The sequence below is a fragment of the Suncus etruscus genome, chromosome 15 (assembly GCF_024139225.1).
Source record: "Suncus etruscus isolate mSunEtr1 chromosome 15, mSunEtr1.pri.cur, whole genome shotgun sequence".
Classification (NCBI taxonomy): domain Eukaryota; kingdom Metazoa; phylum Chordata; class Mammalia; order Eulipotyphla; family Soricidae; genus Suncus; species Suncus etruscus.
Genome location: NC_064862.1, coordinates 33,527,304 through 33,534,213, shown reverse-complemented (window position 1 = coordinate 33,534,213; position 6,910 = coordinate 33,527,304). Strand labels below are relative to the sequence as shown.

The 6,910-nt window shown below is 45.4% G+C and overlaps 1 non-coding gene across 1 annotated transcript; it reads left to right on the top strand.

Moving 5' to 3' along the window:
• Nucleotides 1-5,695: 5,695 nt before the first annotated feature.
• On the top strand, nt 5,696-5,857 carry LOC126031836 (U1 spliceosomal RNA). The gene has a single exon (XR_007503653.1). It is a non-coding gene; the product is annotated as a U1 spliceosomal RNA (small nuclear RNA).
• Nucleotides 5,858-6,910: the final 1,053 nt, after the last annotated feature.

The following is a 6,910-nucleotide window of genomic DNA, read 5'->3' as shown; positions in this document are numbered from 1 at the left end:
GTCCCCTAATAAATTAGGTACATTAGGCTCAACTGAGTGATTGGGTTTTGGCTCAATTCTTCAAGCTGTGTGTAATCAGGATCTCTCCCTTCTCTTCCTCTCAAAGCTCCCTTCCTGCCCACTATTGTGTCTGTGATATCTCTTTCTTCTGTCCAGCCCCCGACACTGTGCAGAGATCTGACCCACCCTCTTTCCTTCCTTCCTCCCTTCCCAAAACTACCCTCACAGAATGCAACTGCATAATTCTTTGCCAAGGCCTGCTGCCCAACCTGTGAAATAAAATGAGAGTAGCCAGGTACAATGACAGATGGGCAGAGCTGGGAGGAGAGAAGCAGACAGGTTCATAAGTGTAAAATATGGACAAACCTGCCATCATCTATTCCCTGGGACAAATAGATCATCACCAAATGGGCTGCAGAAGCACAGAGACAAATTACCCAGCCGGAGCAGTGTCACCTACGCCTTTATTGATGGGTTTTTATGTTCAGGTCCAACTGCTCTCTGAGAATTGCATTCTCCAGCTTCTTATGAGACCCCAAACAAGAGTGACAGGAACAAGGAAGAGCTTAGGATTCTGTCAGGGCAGAAAATTTACTGTCCAGTCCTGCTCTCTCTGTAATATGCATCATATGTAGATATGACTTATGGCACATTGGCACAGTGCCACATGAAAATATTGTAGGCAGAGAGGTAGGGGGCCCTAGAGAGGTACCTTTGGGAAATAGTAAACTTTTTTTTTTTTTTGGTTTTTGGGCCATACCCGTTTGACGCTCAGAGGTTACTCCTGGCTATGCGCTCAGAAATCGCCCCTGGCTTGGGGGGACCATATGGGACACCGGGGGATCAAACCGCAGTCCATCCTACGCTAGCGCTTGCAAGACAGACACCTTACCTCTAGCGCCACCTTCCCAGCCCCGGGAAATAGTAAAATTTAAGAAGAAACTCCTTAACCCTGAAGTAGCCCAAAGGCATGAAGACTACACCCCCTTTGAAATGCAAATTGACATATTTGCATAGGAGAAACTGAGGCACTACCCAGCTACAGAAATCTAGGACCCCACCCAAAAAAAGATAGACTCCCTCAGAAAAGCAGAAGTTAGAGAAGAATTTATAAGATTATGAAGTGGTTATCAACAGTGGATAAGATTATGAAAAGACTGGCCCGGAGAAATAGCATAGCAGGCATTTGCCTTGCAAGCAGCCGATCCAGGACCAAAGGTGGTTGGTTCGAATCCTGGTGTCCCATATGGTCCCCCGTGCCTGCCAGGAGCTATTTCTGAGCAGACAGCCAGGAGTGACCCCTGAGCACTGCCGGGTGTGGCCCAAAAAAAACCAAAAAAACAAAAAACAAAAAAAAAGATTATGAAAAGACTAGACTATTGGCCCGGAGAGATGGCACAGCTGCGTTTGCTTTGCAAGCAGCCGATCCAGGACCAAAGGTGGTTGGTTCGAATCCCAGTGTCCCATATGGTCCCCCGAGCCTGCCAGGAGCTATTTCTGAGCAGACAGCCAGGAGTAAGCCCTGAGCACCACCGGGTGTGGCCCAAAAACCCCAAAAAACAAACAAAAAAAACAATGCAACATTAAGATCAACTTTTTTTTTTTTTTTGGTTTTTGGGCCACACCCGGCGGTGCTCAGGGCTTACTCCTGGCTGTCTGCTCAGAAATAGCTCCTGGCAGGCACGGGGGACCATATGGGACACCGGGATTCGAACCAACCACCTTTGGTCCTGGATCGGCTGCTTGCAAGGCAAACACCGCTGTGCTATCTCTCCGGGCCCAACTTTTTTTTTTTAAGTAAGATTGGGTTTTTATTTAGGGATTCTGAAGTTTTCATTAGAAATTTTTGGGAATGGGGGAGAGAGAAAAAAAAGAGTGAAAGAGAAAACAAGGGCTTCTTGAGGCAGAGAACCCCAGTACACACCCCCATATTAAAATATGAAAGTACATAACTCAAGAGGGAGCCAGAATGATAGTACAGTGGGTAAAGTACTTGCATGCATTTGACCTAGCAATCTCCAGCATCCTGCTTGGTTCACCAAGCCCGCTAGGAGTGATTCCTGAGTACAGAGCCATTGGTAAGCTCTGAGCATCACCAGGTGTAGCCCATAAATAAATATACTTGGGCACCATATACCCAGACAAGACATACATGCAGCAATGACACACAGGCGCAGGGAGCACATGTGTATATCCAGATTAATTTCTATGTATGCAGAAAACGGCAGGAAAGAAAAAAAAGAACATAAAAAAAGAACATTTGAAGGAGACCAGAGCGATAGTATAGCAGCACTTACATTGCACACAGTCTACCTGGGTTCAATCCTTACTATTCTATAGGGTCCCCTGACAACCTCCAGAAGTAATTCCTGAGTTCAGAGCCAGGAATGAACCCTGAATATTGTCGAGTATGGTCCATAAACAAACAAACAGGGCCCGGAGAGATAGCACAGGGGTGCTTGCCTTGCAAGCAGCCCATCCAGAACCTAAGGTGGTTGGTTCAAATCCCAGTGTCCCATATGGTCCCCCGTGCCTGCCAGGAGCTATTTCTGAGCAGACAGCCAGGAATAACCCCTGAGCACTGCTGGGTGTGACCCAAAACAAAAAAAAAAAAACAAAACAAAGCAAACAAAAAAACATTTAGAGAAATTGTAGAAAAGCATCTCCCCAAAGTCTTAAGAGCTTGCTATTCATGTTCCTTTTTCTGAATACATATCTCACTTGTTGTCTCTATGTCAATTATTTTTTCTTTCTATGTCAATTTTCTTGCAGCTTTTTCCACTGTGGAGAAGCCTGTGTTTTCTCTTATTCTGCTCTCTCTCTCTTCTGTCTCTCTCTGTCTCTGTCTCTCTCTGTCTCTGTCTCTGTCTCTCTCTGTCTCTCTCTGTCTCTCTCTCTCTGTCTCTCTCTCTTTCTTTCTCTCTCTCTCTCTCACCCAGTGTCACTCAGGGGTTATTCCTGGCTATGTGCTCAGAAATCACTCCTGGCTTGGGGGATCATGTGGGATGCTAGGGGATCGAACTGCGGTCCGTCCTAGGCTATCACAGGCAAGGCAGATGCCTTACTGCTTGCATTACTGCTCTAGCCCCCTGAAATTCTTTTCTTTTTTTTCTCTTTCACACACACACACACACACACACACACACACACACACACACACACACACACACATCCCTATATCCTGAATAGCTCCTGGCAGGCACGGGGACCATATGGGACACCAGGATTCAAACCAACCACCTTTGGTCCTGGATTGGCTGTTTGCAAGGCAAACACTGCTGTGCTATCTCTCTGGGCCCCTGAAATTCTTTTCTAAGGGAGAGGCAACAGATGTGGAACACGTATGCCAAGATTAGGACTAACTTTCCTATAAAGAGCAATTCCTCACTGCTGTCAGAGGCCATGGCCCCTGTGTAATTGAGAGGCAGAGATGATCTTTCTCATTGAGCAGAACAAATGGACTTCAGGTACAGCTGTCTTATGAGGCTGACAGGATGTGAACATCAATGCTTAGTAGGTGCTTGTAGCAGACTTTAGTCCTAACAGAATGTATTTTTCTGAGTGTGAGTGGTTGAGCTAGGTTGAGTAGAGAGATGGGAACACCCTTTTCTCAATCTATCTCCCTTGTTCCCAATGATAGAGGATGAAATGTACTGCCAGGGAATAATTAATTAATGTGAGTGTCTTAACTTCTATCCTATCTCTCCAATTCTCTTTTCTTTCTCTCCGTGTGTGTGTGTGTGTGTGTGTGTGTGTGTGTGTGTGTGTGTGTGTGTATAGGGGCATACTGGGGATTAACCTCATGCATGAAGTCATGAGTTTTACCCTGGAGTCACATTTCCAGCCTTATGCTAGGATTTCTTCCACGTGTGTGTGTGTGTGTGTGTGTTGTGTTTTTGGCCCATATCTCAGTACTTACTGAGATGCCCAGTACTTACTCCTGGCTCTGCACTCAGAAGTCACTCCTGGTTGTTCTCAGGGGACCATATGGGATACCAGGGATCAAACCCAGGTGGGCATCGTGCAAGGCAAACACCTTATCCATTGTGCTATTTCTCCAGCCCAGGCTTCTTCCACTTGAGACCTCTTTTGGCCCAAGTTATGCCAGAAGCATTAGTGCTGCCAGAAAAATCTCAAATTTATATTGCATTTGACTTTGAATTAACTTTTGGTCATTTCATGGTCACGAACCTTTGACTATTGCCACATTATAAGGGTGAGAGAGAGAGAGAGAGAGAGAGAGAGAGAGAGAGAGAGAGAGAGAGAGAGAGAGAGAGAGAGAGAGAGAGAGAGAGCTTGTCAAAGAGAGAGTTTAGGCTTTGCATGCCGGAGGCTCAGGATCAATCCGACACCTTATGGGAGTAGCCACTAAGTACCACAAGATGTAACCTCCCACCCACCCCCCAAAAAAGAAGCTAAGGTTATGTTACTGACACAAAGCAGTACTGTGTCCAACAAACAAATGACCACAATCTATGTTGAACAAATCACTCTATTAGTAGGCTTGGAAATCTTCAGGCAGCTGCTTTTTGTTTCCATTTCTCTTTTGTGTGTGTACGTGTGCACGTGTGTGTGACTATAGAGCTGTCATTTTGCTATGCGCTGTCATGATCAGCCTCTTTAAAAAGCCATAACGATATCATTCAAGCATTCATGAAGTAGAGATGCTGGTGCTAAAAAAACCCGCTTCCCAATCAATCTATTAAGAGTGGATTTGAACATGATAAAACACCATCAATCTTGCACCAGTCCTTTGACAGGTAGTGTTAATTTAGTAGCGTGTGGAGGGATGAGAGAATGCCACAAAGATACAAAGTGGCATCCAAAGGGAAAATATGGCATGCAGATTGTAGATTTATGAGCTGCAAGAACACATTTCAAAATGAAATCATTGAATCTTTGGATGCAAAAATAATGTATTCCATTGCCTACTTTACACTCATTCTCATGGAAGGAAAACATCTTAGAGAGGGCTGGGAAGATAGTATAGCTTGTGTTTTGCACACAGCTGATAGTATTTTGATCCCAGGTACCATATAGGGTCCCCTGAACCCTGCTAGGAGTGATCCAGAGTGTAGGGCACAGCCCAGTGCGGCCCATTAGGCAGGAGAGATAGTACATCAGATAGCACATGCCTTGCAAGCTGTTGAATTGGATTTGACCCTTTTTATCCCTTATAGTCTTCCAAACTCACCAGGAGTGATACCTGAGTGCGGAGAGAACCAGGAGTAAGCCCAGAGCATTGTAGGATGTGAGGGAGACACTACACTGAATAGGACATTTGTCTTGCACAAGGTCAACCCAGGTCTGATACCCAAAATCCTATATGGCCCCCAAGCACGGCCAGGAGTAATTGTTTTTTGTTTGTTTGTTTGTTTTTGTTTTTTTATGTTTTGATTTTTTGGGTCATACCCGGCAGCAATAAGGGGTTACTCCTGGCTCTATGCTCAGAAGTCGTCCCTGGGAGGCACAAGGGACCATATGGGATGCCAGGATTCAATCCACCGTCATTCTGCATGAAAAGCAAATGCCTTACCCAGGCAGCCAGGAGTAATTCTTAAGTGCAGAACCAGAAGTGACCCCTGAGCAAACCCTGGGTTTAGCTTCAAAACAAACAAAAATAAGCAAGCAAGCAAATAAACAAACAAACAAAAAGAACCTTTAAGTACAGAAGTACAAGAAGAGGCAGCTTCTAATACTTACCTGGCAGGGGAGATACCATGATCACAAAGGTGGTTTCCCCAGGGCGAGGCTAATTCATTGCACTCCGGATGTGCTGACCCCTGCGATTTCACCAAATGTGGGAAACTCAACTGCATAATTTGTGGTAGTGGGGACTGCTTTTGCGCTCTCCCCTGGAAAAATAAAAAAGGAAGAGACCCCCCCCCAAAAAAAAAGGGAAGAGACAGTTTCTGTTGAACAGGAGGATCGGAGGACCTCCACTTCTCTACTTTAAGGGACACCTCATCTAAGACCCAGTCATAACTTTACTACAGCTATGCATCTTCTTTCCTCTTGTTTATGGTGTGCTTTGCTCTGAACCCATCTGCTTTCCAACTCTGAGTGCATCATTTTTCCTTTTCTCTAACCAGGGGTTATCTTTTGTTTCCTTTGTGTGTATGTGTGTGGGGTGCAATTGGGGTAAAAGTGGGAATTTTCAGAACTGAGCCTACAAAGAATAGGACAAATACAGGCATCTTACTGAGCATTCTAGATTCTCATCCACTGTTGTCTGCAGACTGTTTTCATTCAGACTCAGTGGCTCAGGGACCAGATAGTATAGCAAGGTAGTGCACTTACCTTGCATGTGGCCAACACGGGTTCAATCCCTGTTTTTCTTTTTTTCTTTTTTTTTTCTTTTCTTTTTTTTTTTTTTAGTTTTTGGGTCACACCCGGCGGTGCTCAGGGGTTACTCCTGGCTGTCTGCTCAGAAATAGCTCCTGGCAGGCACGGGGGACCATATGGGACACCGGGATTCAAACCAATCACCTTTGGTCCTGGATCGGCTGCTTGCAAGGCAAACGCCGCTGTGCTATCTCTCCGGGCCCTCAATCCCTGTTTTTCATATAGTCCCTGAGCACTGCCAGGAATAATTTCTGAGTACAGAGCTACAGGTAATGCCTGAGCACTGCTGTGTTTGACCCCCACCCCCCCCAAAAAAAAATTCAGTGGCTTAGGGTAGCACTTTGGGAAGCAGCCTAGCCATAGTCTTATTAATCTTAGATGTCAGGTTACTTGGGCCAGATAATTTGAAGGAGTGGATTTAATAATCCAAGAGGTGCTCCGAAGCTTCAGGGACTATAACCAATAATATATGTATATTTTTTGGGGGGTCACACCAAGCGGTGCTCAGGGGTTACTCCTGGCTCTGCACTCAGAAATCACTCCTGGCAGGCTCGGGGGATCATAT